This window comes from Mytilus californianus, unplaced genomic scaffold (genome assembly GCF_021869535.1).
Source record: "Mytilus californianus isolate M0D057914Y unplaced genomic scaffold, xbMytCali1.0.p SCAF_11, whole genome shotgun sequence".
NCBI classification, from domain to species: Eukaryota; Metazoa; Mollusca; class Bivalvia; order Mytilida; family Mytilidae; genus Mytilus; species Mytilus californianus.
Window position 1 is genome coordinate 51,305,976 of NW_026262593.1, and position 21,878 is coordinate 51,327,853.

The 21,878-nt window shown below is 33.1% G+C and overlaps 1 protein-coding gene and 1 long non-coding RNA gene across 5 annotated transcripts in view; one reads left to right on the top strand and one right to left on the bottom strand.

The window, feature by feature from the left end:
- LOC127720274 (uncharacterized) overlaps positions 1-21,878 on the bottom strand; it is an 89,157-nt gene that overhangs the window by 18,271 nt on the left and 49,008 nt on the right. The window lies entirely within an intron of this gene.
- Positions 3,591-4,471, top strand: LOC127720277 (uncharacterized). The gene is made up of 2 exons (XR_007990688.1): positions 3,591-3,700; positions 4,321-4,471. It is a non-coding gene; the product is annotated as an uncharacterized LOC127720277 (long non-coding RNA).

Consider the following 21,878-nt stretch of genomic DNA (forward strand, 5'->3'; position numbering starts at 1 on the left):
ACACGTATGTATGGCATCACCAAAAAGAGTACAAATATAAACAGCGTTATATCTATATATAAACAATCAATAAGAGTGGATACAGTTACCCAGTGCTATTTCTTATATAAAACTTAAGATTCAGGCGGACACAGCTGGACACATCGTTATTTCTATATAAAACATATAAAAACTATTGACTACAGACGTCACGGGCACAAGTGGACACAACGATATGCCTTTATAAAACTTAAAGAATTTGCTGGCTACAGGCGGACACAGCTGGACACAGTGCTATTTCTATATAAAACATATAAAAACTATTGACTACGGGTGGACACAAGTGGTCACAACGTTATTTCTATATAAAACTTATAGAATCTGCTGGCTACAGGCGGACACAGGTGGACACAGAGCTATTTCTATATAAAACTTTAAAAAATATTGGGCTACAGGCGGACACAACGTTATTTCTATATAAAACTTATAGAATCTGCTGGCTACAAGCAGACACAGCTGGACACAGTGCTATTTTTATATAAAACTTTATGAAATAGGGGAATATAGGCGGACACAAGTGGACACAACGTAATATCTATATAAAACTTATTTAATCTGCTGGTTACAGGCGGACACGACTGGACACAGTGCAATTCCTTTATAAAAATTATAAAAACTGGGGATACAGGCGGACACAAGTGGACACAACGTAATTTCTATATAAAACTATAGAATCTGCTGGCTACAAGCGGACACAGCTGGACACAGTGCTATTTCTATATAAAACTTTATGAAACAGGGGGACACAAGTGGACACAACGTAATTTCTATATAAAACTTATAGAATCTGCTGGCTACGTCTAGTATAATTATGTTTATCGCTTCGTGTTATCTGTACATCTGTATTAAAATTGAGAATGGAAATGGGGAATGTGTCAAAGAGACAACAACCTGACCATAGAGCAGACAACAGCCGAAGGCCACCAATGGGTCTTCAATGTATTAGTATAGTAGTACGGTCAACTGCAGAATAAATTGTAATCAGTTGATTAATTGAAATTAACATTCCCCCCGAAACAGAGGAATCCTGTGGGATATTGGTCAGCGGAAAAGAAACCCAACAACTAAAGACAGAAAAGGACAACTTTAAATTGTATATAGATAAATAAATGTGCTGGTTTTTTTTTCTTTTTTTTTAATTATTAATGATTTAAATAATAGATTCATTTTTGTAATAACACACAGCATTACACTGGAACTATTTGAATATTAAATATTGGTATTGGTGTTTTAGATGGATGTGTCCGGTGCCTACACAATGCCAATACGAATTTACAGTATAATTTGTGTTCCAGAAAATTGTATTAAATTAAAATTTACATTTGTGGCATTTAACATTAGAACACCGTCATTTGTATTAAATTAAGTCTTTAAACTGAATTAGTATATTCAATATTTATAATTTATCCGGTTGTTTCCGTGTGTCCGGCTACAAAATGCATGTCAACTATTTTTTGCACCGGAACCTTGCCACTTATCATAAACATGATAAAAACGCGGACATTATCGAGTGCAAAATAACATTTCCTTATCGCTTGTTTTAAATTCATTTTTTCAAGGATACGCCTAAAAATACTTTTTTAGAACATAAATTAATAATATGAAAATGTTTTGTCGCTAGAAATATATATAAATAAAAAATCTTTAATATCTATGCACACGTACAGAAAAAGTGTGTTAACGCATGCGGAAGAATATCTCAAGAACGTTTGCAATCTCCCATGCAGAGTAATCGGTCTTTGCTCTCTCTCTCAAGGACCGATAACTCTGCATCGGAGATTGAACGTTTGGCGGGAAAATATGAATGCCTACTCAAATCCAATCTATTAGAAAAATCGAATTATTACAGAAGAGTGTCCACCATGCACTAGCACTGCACTATTATTAATATAATAGAATAGAATGATATACAAATGGATGAAAATTATATATACATGTAACTGTAATATCCAAATATTAATATAATATATAACAACAAACCAGAGTAGACCATCCACAAGAACTTGCAGTCATCCGATGTTCAGTACTTCAGTACTTTGATTATAGTTACATGTACCCTATTTTCAACATTTGTTACACATGAATTGTTTGATCTGATATGTATTTATGTTCGAGACCTTTTTCATGACACGAGTACACAATTGTATAAATTTCATACAACATTGCATACAGATTAAATGTCCTTACTAGGAACTGCCAGTGTGTTGAGTAATTTTCTATCTTAACACCTGATAGTTGTTGGATAGAATGTTATTTTTCAACTCATCATGCATATGTATGTGTACAATGTTCGTATACTCTTGTTTTAATTATTTATACTTATTTACAATTTCATACCTTCTCGTATGCAGATACATGACATTTCTCTGGATTGTCATGGTTTAACCATGCTTTTGGGGCATATGCTCTGGTGTTTTTACAGTTGGATCCGTCCCTTGTTTTTGTCAGTCTCTCATTATATACTAGGTGTTTTTCTGGTGTACTAATCAATTTAACATCCCCCACTTCAACTGCCTATGCTCGCTCATGGCATCCTCGCAGTCCAAAATTTCTTGTATTCAATTACCACAGAAGAGTCACCAGACCTTCAGGGTTGTACATACCTCTATCATGGTCTATTCGTCAGATAATTCCACTGCATCTGAAACATATGGTCGGTTGCTCATTCCCATCTCTTTCAGTTGTTGTTTTTTTGCTGTGAGACAATCTCGAGATTTCTTGAACTCGTCATCCGTTATGGTATTCAACGTTGACTTTACAATCAACGTTTAAACTACAATGTTGATTTAACGTTAAGTTAACGTCAGTCATTCGCGACAAAAAAATCTCATTGTCAAAATTGAGGGGTACAGATATATTTGATGAGCAGATCGGACAAGGGGCAGTTTAGTAATATAAACGATTGGATTAATCAGTGGCTAATTCAAAACTTTTTATAATACTTATAAGGGGGTCCACTTACTGCCATAACTTTAGCATGAGGGGGCTTCCTTAGCTTCTGTCATCAGCTTCCATGATCTCTATATAATCAACCATTTTTTCCCACAAAAAGGGGGGAGACCGGACTGTTTATCATTGGAAAGGAGTTTTGCACAATAACAAGGAGTCATGAGACATCAGCAATAACACATCTGCTTTTTCCCTTTAATTTTTTTTTGTGTTTATTTTTTAGGTATCTTTTAAAAAAACTGTTGAAATCAAATATTTAGTCATTTGTGTTTGATGATTCTCTATTTTTGGGGGGAATCGCAAAGGCTGTTCATGCTATTTTAATTATATGTATATCTGTATGAATATGATATGTTCTTAGTTTATATTTTTAAAATCAAATCGATTTTTTAAGTTGCTTTCTTTCAATTAAATAAATAAGAGAAATTTTTCAGTTTATTTATATTATATATATATGATCTAAAAATATCATTGATGTACAATGTATTCTGTATAATAATTGCGTAGTTTTTAAATTTTCGCGGTATTTCAAGTTGAGTTCCGAAAATTTTCTTTCGGATGCGCACGCAAGCACGCGCACCTCGATTCAACATCCGTTTAGAAAATTTTTAAAATTACCCTCAAGATATTATCGCAACAGATTGATAAACAAATAGTGAAAGGAATATAAAGACAAGAGAAGACTTTTCTGTATAAACCTCTTGATATTAGTGTAAGTATATTTTACAGTTAGATTAAGGAAGAATCATAATATATGCAAACACATTCAAATGTTCAAATTATTTTTCTGTATGTTTACCATGTTTACGTTCACAGAAATTGTGATAAGGGTTATTTTGATTCATTTTCGTGTCAAAACAGTTTAATGATTTGTTTGTATATATCCTCCAATTAGCAAACTAACATAAAACATATGGCTAGCCATGTACAGAATCAGTAATATCAGAAAAGGGGGAGGGGGTCATCGAATACTAGCCAATTCGTTCCAATACAACTCGATATCATATAGGGTGTGTCTGACACACACAGAAATGGTCTGCTCTTAAGTACTGTTTTGGTCTTTTTGGTATTATCGTAAAATACCAGTCATCTTTGTTCGTTTCATCTGTATATGAACATTATGTTTATTGCAAAACACAGATCTGGTTAGAATTCATGCTTTGACTTGTTATTGATGTAAGCTTGTACAATTGTTTCAAATGGAAATGTTGCGTTTTATGATTTGAAATATGTTTTTTTTGTTATTGGTAGAATTTGATAACATTTCCGGCTTTAGTACACAACTTTTATTAGGTAATTCAAATTTATGTTCTTTCTCTTCCATGCTTTCAGATGCTGTTCTAGTCTGCCACAAAGAGATAACAGAATCCAAAATATCTAAGCAGTGTACAAGACATTTGAAGTGTGCCCCACAGAGAGCAGAACGAGTTGCCAGGCTAAAGAATAGATCTTTAAAATAAAATATTTTTTTTCATTTTAAAAACCTCTTTTTTTAATTTCTATAGTTAATTTAGTGCCAGTAAAAAAGGCAGTGAAATTAAGAAATACATTATTTGGTGTTCTGCATCTTTTTGTTCGGTTAACTCAATTGTATCGAATGTATAGATAATGATTGAATGAGTAAACAGCTTGATGATGTTATGGTTTGTTCAAAAATCCTTAAAGATAAAAGAAGAAAAAAAAAACACATATCCGGTATACCCACAAAAAGTCAAAATTCAGATCGACATGATATCAATAAAAATGAATAAAAAAGACAAAAAATAGAACTAAATATCGGATAACAAAACTCAAAATGAGATCTTTTGTTTTTAAATGGTCCTGCTATGTATTCACATTAAACAAAGAAGGCATGTTGTGTCACTGTGTCAAACTTGCTGCATTTACATGTTTTTGAATAAGTTCGAAAACTTGATCAACCAGAATCAAAACAATGTGTAGTAAGTTGATACATGTGTTCCTTTGCTTAGAGAAATTGATGTGCTAGAAAAGAAAGCTTTGTTGATATTGAAATACTTGGTTTCAAATGAAATCTTGATATTTTAACTGTCTCATTTCTTTGGTTTTGATTTTTATTGTCTACTATTCTATTTTTAGAGTTGTCACTTGTTGAGAAAAGAACTATTGATGGATATTCTAACTTGAAATAAAAAAATGGCTTTTGGTATTTCATAATTCAGATATCTTTTTGTTGTATTTGAACACGTGCCAATAAGGATTAATTTACACCTGAGAACCATAACTTTACCTAACTTCAACCAACCTACAATTGACCTGATTTCAACCTAACTCGACCTGATTTCAACCTAAACCCGACCTGATTTCAACCTAACCCAGACCTGATTTCAACCTCACTGGACCCGATTTCAACATGTTATCAACGTTAATATAATTTCAACGTCATCTCAACTTTCAAATCTAACCCAAGTTTCAACGTTGTAACAACGTTGAAGTCTGACATTGGATCAACGTTGATACAACGTTTTGTACCTGCTGGGTATAGATATATGTATCAGATATCAGAATGCGATTTCTTATCATTGCGATACTCAAGGAGTCAGTCGTACTGCTACTTTTCCCATTAACAAAACCACGCATTAATTTTTAGTTATGAGTAAAACATAAAAGATGTGCAAGTTTAAAACACAATTACAACTACAATGTTATTTCGCGTATACAAGTTTTCTTTAGTCGCCAGTATTGAATTAAAAGACGGTCTTTCTAACCATGAAAATAACTTTTTACATTTCGTGCGTCCGAAGAACTATCCTGAATACCTTTCATTAGGAGCGCTCACTCCCAAAATTTTTAAACATGGGGTGTATGAATATTCAAATATTATGTATAATAGCCTTTTTACGGGTTATTAATTCAGTTGAAACAAAATAATTATCTATTTATGTTGATTACATTATCAATGTCTCTAATTTGTTTTATAAATATTTCATAGGTTGACAAATTAACCAAAGAGCAAATTAAAGGTAAGTTACCAAAAAACAACTTGTTTGTTGACGAATGATGGTAAATTAGTAGGTGACAGGAAATCAATAAAATACCTGAAAATTACTATATCCATGTGTAGCAAAGTAAATGCACATTAATTGCAGTTCGTAGTTATTACTGACAGATTATGAGCCAATTAAACCACCACTTTAACTGGACAAACTCTTCTATACAAACACGCTTATTGCATGCTTAACCTAAAGCTTTAATTTTCAGACTGATTTTTGTTTTGTTTTTCTAGTATTTTGTTTTATTTTCATTGTTTATTTTATAGATAATTTAAAAATGATTCCAATTATTTCGGGTGTTATGCTTTATTTTCAGTAGGTTAGGAACTCTTATAGTTTCCCTTACTTTCATATTTTCAGAATGTAAGTCAGCCTTCTGTTTGTTTGATAAAGATGGTGACAGTACTATTACAACACATGAGATATGGGTTGTCATGAGATCATTAGGAAAACACCAAACAGATGAAGAACTGAAGAATATTGTAGATGATATTGATATAGATGGTTAAACCTAACGGCTATTATGGCATTCACCGTCCCCCTTTTTTAACAGTTTTTGTATTTCGGATATTTTCTGAAAGTAGTGTATCACTGTGGCTTATTTTACTTTAATTAAAGTATACTTATCTTGCTGAATGCAATATTATATTTCGATGAACACAGATCATATATGCATTTAATTTACTAAATCCCCCGCCCCCCCCCCCCCCCCCCCCCCCCCCCAAAAAAATTTGAAGATACAATTAAAAAACAAAGTCCACATATAATCTGGTCCAAAGACATATAAGTAAAGTATAAGAGGTCAGTGTAAAACATTGTAATTGGCTTACTCCGTGCTTTCATTCTTCTGGGTTTTTTCTTCTAAAAATAGCAGAACTGAAAAATGTAATACAAAATGTATTCTTATGACTAATTTTAGTGTTATAAGAAATAAAAAAAGATAAAATAAAGTAAAAAAACAATCAAGACGTGGTGAATCATAATTTAACGAATAAGTGATTGGAATTCGTGTAATTCATCTTTGAAATAAAAAGAATATATTATGGGTGTGATCCCGGCAAAAAAAAACCTTTGTTAAAAAGCAGATAAATTTGTAGCAATTACTTGTGTGATCAATATAAACATTTTCTAAGGGTTGTTTTTCTAGTTTTGTACCAAAATGAAAGAGTGGTATGATTTCCATGTGAACACACCTGTTTCTTGACCAGACTCAAGCTGGCAGCCACTTTTAGCAGCCAATCAAGATAGCAGCCACTTTTTTCGGAGGACACTGTTTGTTAAAAAAAAATGTACAATTTACAATTTAAAATCGAGGTTTTTTTTCGTTCTTTTTCTCGTTTCTGATTCCTTATGATTAGGAGGAACGGAAATAATGTAGGAATAAAAAAAAATCAGAGAACAACTACCATTGTTAATAATAGATTTAAGAAAGTTGTGAGGAATCGTGTTTTATATATAATTCCAACCAATTGGGACTGAATAAAAAAGATGCAATAGACGATATAAAAACTACATACATGCTTACCATAAACTCGGCATCCTCAAAAAATCCAGTATTTTAGTTGAAACCAATTTTAATATCTATTTCTGTATATCAATTGAAATGAAAAAAATCGATATACATGAAATGGTTATCTCATTTTTAATGTGAACAAGTATTTTCACAAAAATCCTACGTGGACTATTTTGTACGGCATGCATCAGTACCAATTCATCGATTTAAAACTGAAATTTTCCTTATCAAATGTGAAAGTACGAATAATTGACATATAACTAAAACTGTGGTGGCCATACGGGCCCGTATCCCAGAAAAATATTTAAGTGGCGAATAGCCTCGGTCAATACCTTTGAAATGAACTAGGTCTGGTTCGGAACTTTGCCGTAGTGATATGCCGAGGAGTACCGAATGTGTGGTTAATATGGAAAATTCGCTGTAAGGACAACTTTGAACCTCTGTGGTGGCCAGACGGGCCCGGATCCCAGAAAAATATTTAAGCCGGGCCCGTCTGGCAACCACAGTTTTAGTAATATGTCAATTAAATGTACTGGCACTTTTGACAAGGAATATTTTAGTTTCAAATTAATGAATTGGTAATGATGCATGCCGTACAAAATAGTCCACGTAGGATCTTTGTGAAAATACTTGTTCACATTAAAAATGAGATAACCAATATTACATGTATATCGGAATGTTTTCATGTGATATATACAGAAATAGATATTAAAAATGGTTTCAACTAAAATACTTGATATTTGAGGATGCCGAGTATATGGAAAGCATGTATGTAATTTTTCTATCGTGCATTGCATCTATTTTATTCAGTCCAAATTGGTTGGAATTATATGTATTAAACGATTTCTCACATCTTACTTCAATCTATTATTAACAATGGAAGTTGTACTTTGATTTCTTTTTTATTTTCTATTCCTACATTGTTTCTGTACCTCCTTATTATAAGGAATCAGTGGCTGCCAGCTTGAGTCTTGCTGTTTCTTGAAAGGATGATATAAATTATTTATATTTTTTTAACTTGCGCACGATTTCAATCTCATTAAAATCAGATCTTTAACTTTGCTCTGTTAGATTTGTTTGTCGTCCGTAGATGGGTATATTATTCGCATGTTGAGCAAACAGTAATGTAAATATTGCTTTTCTGATAACAATTCAAGTTGAGGTCCTCTTCGCATTCCGCGTTAACACTATGTTGATTTCTTTAAAAAAAAATTCAGATACAACTATTTGGATTTAACAACTGAACATTAAAGTGCAGTGTGTAAATTTCAAGATAATTATTATATGTACATTGTTGGAAAATATAAAATTTATTTGTACTCGCTACGAAACAGGAGAAAAGCTTAGCGAGTCTCGCGTTTCGTCTAGTTTCTTAAGCTCGTACGAATAAATTATGTATTTTCCGACTATGTACATATATTGTATATTTACATATTTCTTCTGATATATTAATGTGTCAAGCTATTCAGAGAATTTGTTTCAAGCGTAGCTTAATATAGTATTTCAATTAAAAGATGCACTTGGCGAACAGATGAATAAGTTTCGCTATATTTAAATCAAAGCACTGTAAACGCTATAGGCAGTTAACCAAAAACCAAGGCAAACGTAATTATGAAAACTGTGGCAGTGTTGCTTCAATTTTTTTGAAAGAACAAACATTAAACATTCGTATATTGTACATGTATGTTTATTTAATGAATTGATTATTAAGGCAAAATTAATTAATATTTATCAAGATTTTCAAAAGCAATGCATATATCAATGTATATTTCTAATGATGAGTTTGTAGTGGTACAAGTTCGCAATGATTGCAGTTGTTCTACTTGATATTTCACGTTGGTGCCAGTTGACTTTAAGTGGTACAAGTTGACGTAGTGTAGTACGAGTTTGTAATAGTATGAATGAACTTGTTTTCCTGGCAGGAACACTGAGGTTTACTACTACAGGGATCAAAGGTGAGTTCTGATTGCAGACCTGCCCATAGTAAATATAAATGACACTTACCTTAACCAAGTTCATGATGTCAATCCAACCCAAATTTGGAATAAAATGACAGGTGATTATAAAACAGTTGGTCAAACATTCTTGGGCTTTACACTACTTGAAAGATTTATATCTTTTCTTTAAAATGAGCCATAAATGAAAATTTTTATAGGTCCAGAAATAATTAAAAAAAATAATTAACGTAAATTCAATTAACCTAGACTTATTTTTGCATCAATTAAATTTTATAATAAACAAGAAATAATTGTAATAGGGTACTGTTACGAAGTCTTCCAAACAGAGCTCCCATAATTCGTCATTCCCATGGTCGCCTGACATTACACAAAGTCCAGTACAAATTGGTTAGGTCTAGTAAAGTGATATGCATGTGTGACGCCTAGGAGATTGACCCTGTATGTCATTCAAATCTTCTTGAAATGACGAACAGGAATAAATATGGTTTAGGGGTGGGTATCTCACCGTTTACAAGTTCTCAAAAAGGGGTGAGTGATCCCCAGGGGACTCACCCTGTATTTCATTTGATTTAGTTTATTGACCCAATCAAGAATATATATGGTTTCGGGGTGGTGATCTCAACCGTTTACAAGTTTTCAAAAAAAAAGGGGGTGGGGTGACCCCGTGGACTCCCCCTATTATTCATTTGATTTGATTTATAGTCCCATACCAGAATATATGTGGTGTAGGGGTGGGGATCTCGACCGTTTACAAGTTTTCAAAAAGAAGGGGGTGGGGGTGACCCCTGTGAACTCCCCCTATATTTCATTTGATTTGTTTTATTGTCCCATACAAGAATATATATGGTGTAGGGTTTGGGATCTCGACCGTTTACAAGTTTTCGAAAAGAAGGGGGTGGGGGTGACCACAGGGACTCCCCCCATATTTAATTTGATTTGTTATCTTGTCCCATACATGTTGAATATATACGGTTTAGGTGTGGGGATCTTGACCATTTATAAGTTTTCAAAAAGAAGTGGGTGGGGTGACACCTGTGGACTCCCCTATATTTCATTTGATTTGTTTTATTGTCCCATAAAAGAATATATATATATATATATGCAGTACGGGTGGGGATCTCGACCGTTTAGGAGTTCTCAAACAGAAGGGAGTAGGTTGACGCTGGGGATTCCCCCAAATTTTCATTTGATTTGTTTTATTGTCCCATACAAGTATATAAATGATTTAGGGATGGGGATCGCGACCGTTTACAAGATAAAAGCACATTTTCAAATTAAAGGGGATGGGATGAACCCCAGGGACTCACCCTATGTTTTATTTGATTTGTACTATTGTCCTGTTATCATTACTGAGAACGCCTGTGTCTATCACTTACTGTTTTCAAGTAATAGTCATTTGAAAATTGAAAAAAATAAAATCCCATAAGATTCTATAGTAAACCCCTCCCTTATTTAGGCCCCTCAAAATACCCCTAAATAGACCCAAATGCACAAACAAAAGATTAATGGCTCCGCTAGACATGTTAGTCTAACATTTTATGAAACCTTAAGTAAATCTGACAAGAGGTCTGAGCAATGGTTGAAAGTTGAAAATCGAATGTTGAAAACGAATGTTGAATGTTGAAAACGAATGTTGAATGTTGAAAACGAATATTGAAAGTTGAAAATCGAATGTTGAAATCGAATGTTGAATGTTGAAAACGAATGTTTGGATGTTGAAAACAAATGTTTAATGTTGAAAATCGAATGTTGAAAAAGAATGTTGAATGTTGAAAACGAATGTTGAAAAAAAACAGAAATTAGAAAAAAAAAGTTTAACAATAAAAAAAATTTTAATTGTTGAATGTTGAATGTTGAAAATGAATGCAACACAAAAAGAAAAAAAAACAAAAAAAAAACCAATTGAATGCTGAATGTTGAATATTGAACCAACTTGACATCCGTGGTCTGAGTTGTCTTCTTAGACGGTCAAAGTGGACTCGGTCCGACTTGTCTCGGGGACAAGTTGTCCACATTTCTTAAAACATCCCATCAACGTCGATTTTGGGATCTTTATCATAAAGTAAACAACAACAACTTCAAGGTCAGTGATAAACGGAGTAATATAATAAAAGAAAGGAATATAAATGTGCATACATTTAATTGAAATCAATTAAATAATCACAATCCAATCTTCTTAAACATGTTAAACGAAAAGAACATTATGATTTACAAATCTTACTTTATAACATCAGAATACTTACTAGCTTACGTTTCGTGTAAGTTAAAATTACCGCCAACTTAGATTACTATATATAACTTTATTTTCTCTATCATAGAGATTTTGTGTACATGAACAATATTCCTGCGCCTTTTGCCATTTGGGAAATGTAAACGACTTGTAATTAAAGATTTTCGGCGATGAAATATTTCATACAATTGTTCTTTGACATCTTAGCCAAAAGCACATGGGATAATAAACTACGTACGGATTTCTAATGAGCACTACTTCCTATGTGCAACTTCAAAAATTTTGGGTAGTTCGACGAACATTAAAGGTTTTTCTGGTCATATTTTTTGTATTCCAGAATTGAAAGTATGAAAAAGTGCCCAATTAGTTATTAGTAACATATTAGCCAGCTAGATAATAACAATAACACTTTTTACACCATTCTGAGTGGGAAGAACAAAAATCTAGGGTGGTAGCATAAGCCAGCTTAACTGCCTTAAAAACAAATTCAACATATTTTTAGGGGGATGGAACAGTGACTTTTGAAGAATTTTTGGCCATAATGACAAAACAGTTATGCTCAGGAGAAACAGCTACGGATATTCGAGAGGCCTTTAGAGTTTTTAATAAAGACGGAAAAGGTTATCTCACAGTATCAGAGTTTCGGCACATCATGGGAAATCTTGGAGAGAAAATGACATGGAAAGAGACGGAGGAGATGATAGAAGAGGTCGACACGGATGGTGATGGCAAAATTTCTTGTGACGGTACATATATTTATTTGTGTAATCAAAAGTTAAAGTATGAACCCTGCCAGCGTTACTGGTGTACAACCAAATTGAAATAGTTAATGAAATAATGCCAAAAAATATAATAATCGATTCCTTCCAAAGTATGGGCAAGATGGATTTACAACCCTGTGTAGGATTATATATATTGTCCGCCATGAAATTATGTCCATCGGACACTTTTTCACAGTACATTGTGTCCACGGACATATAATCTATTATGAAGTATCATCAGGACAATATTTACCTATGAAATCGTGTCCACAGATGTGAAAAAGTGTCCTTCAAATAATGGACATCCAGTCACAATATATCATATGAAAACGTATCCTTCATAGAAAGGAATAATGGTAAATGACCCTACCGCGATAATGCTAAATTTTACAAATTATTCAATTAAACAACACCAATACGTGTCTTGGCCTGTTTTGCACGGTGCTGCTTTGAAGAACAGTCTTTTTAACGCTTGAAGATTGAAAAAGTGTTAAAATTTCGAACAATCAATTAAAAGAGAAGAGAAATTGAACTAACTAAGAAATTGAGCCGATTTTTTCGAAGAATAACAAAACAAGGTAAACAAATACACATAAAGACAAAGAACAGTTCACAAGCATATCGGAAAAACTTGAAATTAAGCAACACGTAACCACACCAAAGAAACCGAGGTTACTTGAATATGGTGGTCAAGAAAATTCTTTAAAAAAAATATAATTTTGTATTTTTGTATAAAATGTTGACGCCAAATATAATTAGTTACAGCAAAATGTGTATGTTGTGTAGGGTTTGTTCCTCTGTTTGGTTGTCATCTGAATATATATTTTTGATAAGAATATTCAAATCAATATTTCGGTGGTTGTAGTATAAAAGAGAAGTCACAAATTGTTACATATCATATGCTATAATTTGCTTTAAATTCATGATCTTGCAGCTGCTGGTTTGTCTTATTTATCTATAGTCTTATAGTTTCAAATATAGGCATGACAATGTTTGTTTAGTGAAAACTGTTAATTATACCTTGTCCATCAGATTTCTTATGATTGAGAAATACCAAGCGTTAGAATATTCATAAAGTGCCTATGTTAGCGTATTTATATCATTGATTATTAACTTCATCCTGGCCGAGGCTGGAGCCTGTACTTTACACTTCTCACTTCTACGACAACGACGCCCAGCATTGCACAGAAGCCTTATCCCCAACTCTAACTATACCTCAGCTTATCAGCTATAGTTAGAAAAGAGAATAAGGCGTCTGCACTATGTTAGCTATGCGATGATTATCGCAATTTGTGTGATACAGTCTTGACATACTCCTGGAAACACAAACCGCCACCGGTACATACACATAGGAAAGATCTAACGATTTTTTTTATTAGCAGTTATTACCCTTTTCCTTTTGACAGGGAGACGGATGAAAGGGAAACATTGTTTCCGAATCCCTTTGTATTTATTAATGTATCTATTACTGTATTTATATGTATATGTCATGCACATAATTTTTTGAAATAAATGTTTAAAGTAAATTATGTAATTAAAAACATTTTAAATTAATTGAATAATTTGTCTTTTTTTTTCAAATTTCATAAAAAATAGTTACTACGACAGATCTAGAGTAAAGCTCTTTTTTTATTTATTGGTTGTGCGAAACCATTAGCTTGAGTAAGACCTGACGATATTCCTTGATTATGATGAAACGAAAATGAGGCAAACGCACGGTAGAAATTTTGAGAGTCGTTTAATGAATTGGGGTAAGCATAAACTCCGTAATTTCACGAAAGGAAATAGAAAGGTGAACAACGCAAGTTTTGAACAACAAATAAACTATTCTTGTTTTGAATCTTTTTGGCGGGAAAATGAGCAGACACTGAAAAAAGTGAGAGAGATAGATACACAAAGTATAAACTAGTTTGTTTTCATTTCGGTCATTGAATAAAAAAAATTCTATGTAGTACTTATATATTTTTCTACACAATTAAATAATCGTTATTTCACTATTTGCTGTGTAACAATTAACTTAGCTTTCAGCATTGGATTAAGTTTCCCTGTGTATTAATTATTAGATATCTAGGGACAACACATAAAAAAATATATTAAATGTTAGTTATATACATGAAGTTTGATTTATATGATATTTTAGCATTGCACAAAGTCATGCTTTTCTCAGACTGTTTATGTCGTCTTTTTCTAAACCGTTGGGTATGTACTGATTGGTTACATGGTTAATTTGATATTAGTCGTTACTTGCTTTGAAATAGCTTTCAACTTGTCAAGAGTACGGAACGGTACTTAAAATCTTTTGTCTTGATAAGTTAGTGTTTTTATTATTCGTGTCAAACCATTCTAAACGATATTTATATATGTTCTTATGTTATTCTGTTTAATACATTACTGTCCAAGGGTAAGGGGAGAGGCGATCGGACGTACACACGTTTAACCGGTCCCGCCAATTTCTTAAGTACCTGTCCCTATCGTGAGTCAAAATCCTATAAATCAGTGGTTGTTGTTGGTTGCTGTCAACCCAGCTTCTTTTGCATTTGGACTTTTGCAGAATTATAAATTTAGAATACCGAAAATATGCATAGATACGTATATAACATCTAGTTTGTCTAAGAGTGTTAAAACTTTAGTTTTATTGTCGAGCGCAGAAAGATCGACACAGGATTAGTGACCTAGCGGCGGCGTTAACTAACTACTAAAAAGCTTTACATGTGAGAAGGTGGAATACCTGGATGCTTCATACTTTGTTTATGAAGTGTCCGTCTGTCATATGTCCATTGTCCTTGACCTTATTTTCAGGATTCAGTTCATGACTTCTTGAAAAAAAATGTAAAGATTTTGTGTAATGTTAATTTCTATCTAATGCTTTTGAATAAGTTAACTACTAGAACACACCCACGAAATCGCGGGTATTTAGAGCTTGGTTGAAAGTATGTAAACTGTTGTAGGATGAATTTTTGTAAAAGATTTTATGTCTGGAGAATTTCAGAAAAGGTATCAAACTGAGTCATAGGCACTTGGAGACAGGACAATTATTTTAAGCCCTCTTCCTTTTTTCCAAAGTCCGTTATTTTTTTGCTCTCCGTTAAATTCTATGATTTTCGCGTTTCTGTATACTATGAACATACAAATAATATAAATAAAGTGTGTTTGCTATTAACTATCATTTCCAAGGTTCTTCTCCACGGCGATCACTGCTTTATTATATAGAGATTCTCTATATATTTTAGGATTATAATTTTTTGAAATAAATGTTAAAAGTAAATTATGTAATTAAAAACATTTTAAATTAATTGAATTATTTGTCTTTTTTTTTCAAATTTCATAAAAATAGTTACTACGACAGATCTAGAGTAAAGCTCTTTTTTTATTTATTGGTTGTGCAAAACCATTAGCTTGAGTAAGACCTGACGATATTCCTTGATTATGATGAAACGAAAATGAGGCAAACGCACGGTAGTAATTTTGAGAGTCGATTAATGAATTTGGGTAAGCATAAACTCCGTAATTTCACGAAAGGAAATAGAAAGGTGAACAACGCAAGTTTTGAACAACAAATAAACTATTCTTGTTTTGAATCTTTTTGGCGGGAAAATGAGCAGACACTGAAAAAAGTGAGAGAGATAGATACACAAAGTATAAACTAGTTTGTTTTCATTTCGGTCATTGAATAAAAAAAAATTCTTGATATTATGTAGTACTTATATATTTTTCTACACAATTAAATAATCGTTATTTCACTATTTGCTGTGTAACAATTAACTTAGCTTTCAGCATTGGATTAAGTTTCCCTGTGTATTAATTATTAGATATCTAGGGACAACACATAAACAAATATATTAAATGTTAGTTATATACATGAAGTTTGATTTATATGATATTTCAGCATTGCACAAAGTCATGCTTTTCTCAGACTGTTTATGTCGTCTTTTTCTAAACCGTTGAGTATGTACTGATTGGTTACATGGTTAATTTGATATTAGTCGTTACTTGCTTTGAAATAGCTTTCAATTTGTCAAGAGTACGGAAATGTACTTTAAATCTTTTGTCTTGATAAGTTAGTGTTTTTATTATTCGTGTCAAAACATTCTAAACGATATTTATATATGTTCTTATGTTATTCTGTTTAATACATTACTGTCCAAGGGTAAGGGGAGAGGCGATCGAACGTACACACGTTTAACCGGCCCCGCCAATTTCTTAAGTACCTGTCCCTATCGTGAGTCAAAATCCTATAAATCAGTGGTTGTTGTTGGTTGCTGTCAACCCAGCTTCTTTTGCATTTGAACTTTTGCAGAATTATAAATTTAGAATACCGAAAATATGCATAGATACGTATATTACATCTAGTTTGTCAAAGAGTGTTAAAACTTTAGTTTTATTGTCGAGCGCAGAAAGATCGACACAGGAATAGTTACCTAGCGGCGGCGTTAACTAACTACTAAAAAGCTTTACATGTGAGAAGGTGGAATACCTGGATGCGTCATATGTCCATTGTCCTTGACCTTATTTTCAGGATTCAGTTCATGACTTCTTGAAAAAAAATGTAAAGATTTTGTGTAATGTTAAGTTCTATCTAATGCTTTTGAATAAGTTAACTACTAGAACACATCCGCGAAATCGCGGGTATTTAGTGCTTGGTTGAAAGTATGTACACTGTTGTAGGATGAATTTTTGTTAAAGATTTTATGTCTGGAGAATTTCAGAAAAGGTATCAAACTGAGTCATAGGCACTTGGAGACAGGACAATTATTTTAAGCCCTCTTCCTTTTTTCCAAAGTCCGTTATTTTTTTGCTCAATGTTAAATTCCATGATTTCCGCGTTTCTGTATACTATGAACATACATATAATATAAATAAAGTGTGTTTGCTATTAACTATCATTTCCAAGTTTCTTCTCCACGGCGATCACTGCTATATTATATAGAGATTCTCTATATATTTTAGGATTATAAACATAGTATACATGCAGAATAACGCGAAAATAATTATCATGTCCCCGCGTAATTATGAAAATTGTGTTTAAAGAGGGGAGTAAAGGGGGGTATCTGCACGGAAGAACGCGAAATAAAATTGCCATTACACGATGAGCGAACAATTAAAAATTTCTTGTACATTGATCTTTTTGTCGATTTCAAGAAACACGATGAATAACGAACCTTTTTCACGGCTGCACGTGAAATAAAAACTTGCAAAACACGTTGCACGATAATAACCCTTTACCCCCTCTTTTAAAGTTTAAAATCGGAAGTCTTGGGTATGACTTAAAAGTCGGTCTGATGACGGAAACAATATCCGGACGCCTTTTTCTTCGGTTTTCTCCCAAAATAACCCAAACTGAATAATCATAAAAATGGATGACAAATGCGACTATGCATGGTACCTATAGGACACAGAGGCATGATGATTAATTTATTGGGGAAGGAAGATAAGCGACACACAAAATGAGATCTTCTCGTTTAATAGTATAGATATTTAGTATTTGCGCATGCGTACCTTGCAAGGTCCTCGTACCTGTCAGACAGTTTTCATCTTACCTCCATCTCATTTCATAGATCAGTGAACAAGGTTCAGTTTTCGTTGTCTAGAACATATCTCAGATACTTTAAACAATAGGTCTACTGTAGTTGGTCTATGGAATGATTGTAAGTGTATATGTCCAACTAGCAGGTGCCATTTGGTTCAGTGATTAAAGTGTTTTCTGTGTTTTTGTGTTGTTCTGTTTTATAATACTTTTTGCAATAGGTCATCTACATTTAGGTGTATGGAAATATTTTAAGATGAACATGACAGTTTGGCTGGTTTTATTTGACCTCATTTTCACAGTTCATTGTTCATAGTGAAGTTTTTATGCTTTGGTATGTTTGTTTTAAACTACAAACATTTGATTGGTTAACTATGTTTGCTGTATGTAATGATTGTAAGGTGAATATGTCTGTCGGGCCGGTATCATCTGACTTTAACCTCATTTTCATGGTTTTTTTGTCAATGTTAAGTTTTCATGGTAAAGTTTGTTTCCTACATACTATAAGCAATATGTCAAGTATGTTTAAAGCATAGATTGATTGTAAGGTACATATCTGTCTGACATGGTTCGTTTGACCTTTACCTCATTCTTATGGTTCATTAGTCAATGCTAAGCTTTCCTGGCTGATATAAAAAAGAAAATGTGGTGTGATTGCTAATGAGACAACCTTCCAGAAGAGACCGAATGACACAGCAATTAACAACTATAGGTTACCGTACGCCCTTCAACAATGAGCAAAGCCCATACCGCATAGTCAGCTATAAAAGGCCCCGAAATGACAAATGTAAAACAATTCAAACGAGAAAACTACCCTCATAGAACTGAAATGTTTGCCGCAAATTTGCAGCAGACTTGCTGCAAGTTTGCGGCAAACAAAAAATTTGCAGGAACACAGAAAATAGTGTTCGCAGATGTTTACCGCTAGCTGCAAACTTCCCACAAACATTGCAGCTTTTTGCTGCAAGCTTGCGGCAAGTTTGCAGAAACATCAATGTTTGCAGTAAGATTGCAAGAAAGTTAAGATAATAAAGAATGTTTGCCGCAAGATTGCAGAAAACTTTGACCATTCTATATGTTTACCGCAAAATTGCAGAAAACTTTGACCATTCTACATGTTTGCCAGAACATTGCAAGAAATACACAATATTGACTGGGCATGCTTAGTTGGCACTTTCTGAAAAGCTGACAATTTGAAATTGTGGGCTAGGTCGTGTTGATTGTGTTTGATGAATGTTACATATAAGAGATCAAGGAGGCATTTTGGTTCAATAATATAGGATATTCAATATATATGTAGTTTTGTAAGTACACATTATTCATAGAACTGTTTTAATAAAATAATTAATGTCACCATCATAACAACTATTAGTTTGAAATACTCTAGCTATTATAAGTTTGAATTTTGTAACTGATTAAATGTATACTGTTTAATAAAGTTAAGTTCAATTCTGTAATGGAATTATTACCTTAAAAAGCTTTATGCTCAATACACATTAGAGATTTATCCTTTTTTTATTTCTTAATACCGGCCGGTATATGATGTCATTTAAGAATGACCCCCGCTCCCTTTTTCAAAAATGAAATGCATGTATGCATTTCCTATAATCTCATAAGTGTGCAAGAATTCTTTCAATGACAGTGTTTGTATACAGGCAGGAAGTTCTTTTTTAAAATTTTGATGTGTAATTTGAAAGAAATAAATTGAATGTGTCTACACACATGACATTGGTATATGTGTAGTTCCTGCAAGTTTGCCGCAAGTTTGCAGAAAACAATTGCCGCAAGTTTGCAGCAAACAGTTGCGGCAAGTTTGCGGCAAATCTAATTTGCATAATTATGTTTGCAGCAAGCTTGCCGCAACCTTCATTTGCATGGTAAAGTGGTTGCGGCAAGTTTGCAGCAAATGTTTGCTGCAAACTTGCGGCAAATGTTTGCCACAAGGCTTATTTTTCGGTAAGGGTAACGGCCTAATTAATGTACCAAAAACGAAGCAAAAACAAATATGTAACACATCAACAAAAGACAGCCACTGAATTACAGGCTCCTGACATGGGACAGGCACATACATACCGAATGTGGCGGGGTTAAACATGTTAGCGGACTCCCAACCCTTCCCCTAACCTGGGACAGTGGTGTAACAGTACAACATAAGAACGAACTATAAAAACCAATTGTAAAAGGCTTAACTCATCAGATGGATACAAATAGAAATACTACACAGAGTGGACGACAACAAAAAGACACTAAGTACAGATCTGAGAGTACTCGCAGTTACTAACAGCTAGTGCAAAGCTACTAACAACTAATTAACAAATCATGCAAGAAACTATATGCAATAGGTCAATTATATTTGGTGTTTGGAAGGATTGTAGAGTGAACTTGTATATCCGGTTCGGTTTATCTGACCATGACCTCATTTACTTCGATCATGTTATTAATAAGTTTATAATGTGATACTTGTAGTAAAGCTTTATATTTAGAACTATCAACAAAAATTAAAGACCAGTAAGCAGGCGAGACATTTCAGTGTGTGCACTCTTGTCTAATTAAATATTTTATGAAAAGATGTAACTTAAGTTCCCACCAGTACAGAACGTCTGGAATTTGCCTGATTATATCCACCTGATCTGAAACACAAACATAACCTAAATCGAATCAGTGGTAGCGGAAAAAGAAAACATGTGATGAAGCAATTGATGTTAAGTACTGTACCCTGCGACTACACATGGTATCGGGTCCGTTCGCCCTAGGTCCGTCCGGTCGCTTTACCATACATAACATGAAACAACTAGGTATCAGTGAAGTGTACAAAAAATTGTTATATTTAGATATACTTTATTGTTTCATTTAAATATTTAACAGGTCAATCAGACAAATGTTAGTGGAAAACGAAAACAAATGATTAAGCAATTGACGTGTGCGCTACATGGCAAGTGATGTTTTGTTTGGAATAAATAAAGCTAAGATATGACTTGTAATTCATAACAGAAAATGAACAAATCTACTAAATAAAAGAACTGTAACCTGAGACTAAACACATGGTTCGTTCGTATTAAACCATAGCATGAAACAACTAGGTGTCCAAGTGTAAGTGTACTTAAAATTGTCACATCTAGATATTCATTGTTCCGTGAAGACTATAAAGAAAATATGTCATGGGCGAATTCTGGGGAATGTTCAAGATGGTTTTAACCATTGTAGACCATGTGTTTTAGTATGTTTTATACGATTTTTTATTCAAGAACTGAGACGATGAACAATTATGTACGAGTTGTCGTGTTAAGAACATCGCGATATCCACATTAGTTATTCAGCAGTATTAGAAAAAAATACAACTGTTAATGGTTAAATTTTTCCAATGTGACCTTTAAAGAAAAAAAAAGAACATATTATTTTATATTTATTTTGTGAAGACATATAGTTATTAATATCATTATTTGAATAATTTTGGTTGAATATATTTTAGAGAGAAAGACTCTAAAAGCAACACTAACAAAGGTGAGCGATTTCTAACTTGAGACAGGCGCAAAAAATTGACGGGGTTAAACATGTTTGTTAGATCTGAACCCTTCCCCTATTCATATAGACAATGTAGAATAAACATAAACACAACAAAACCCACAGTAATACTCAGTTTGAATTAGTAATTTTACGTGTAGGTATAATTAGCAAAATTAAATGTATAATAATGGTTCAAAAATAACTTTAAATCAGTTTGGTTGCTGACTTTTATTTTGTCATGTTAATTGCTGAAAGAGTTAATAGTTATAGTGTGTCTTTTTTTTATAAGAATCAATAGGCAGTTCTGATGTTTCCCATGGTGGACTGAAAATGTCAAATAGTGGTTCAGGGAATTTGCTAGATATTTATTGTCGGAGAATTCATACAAT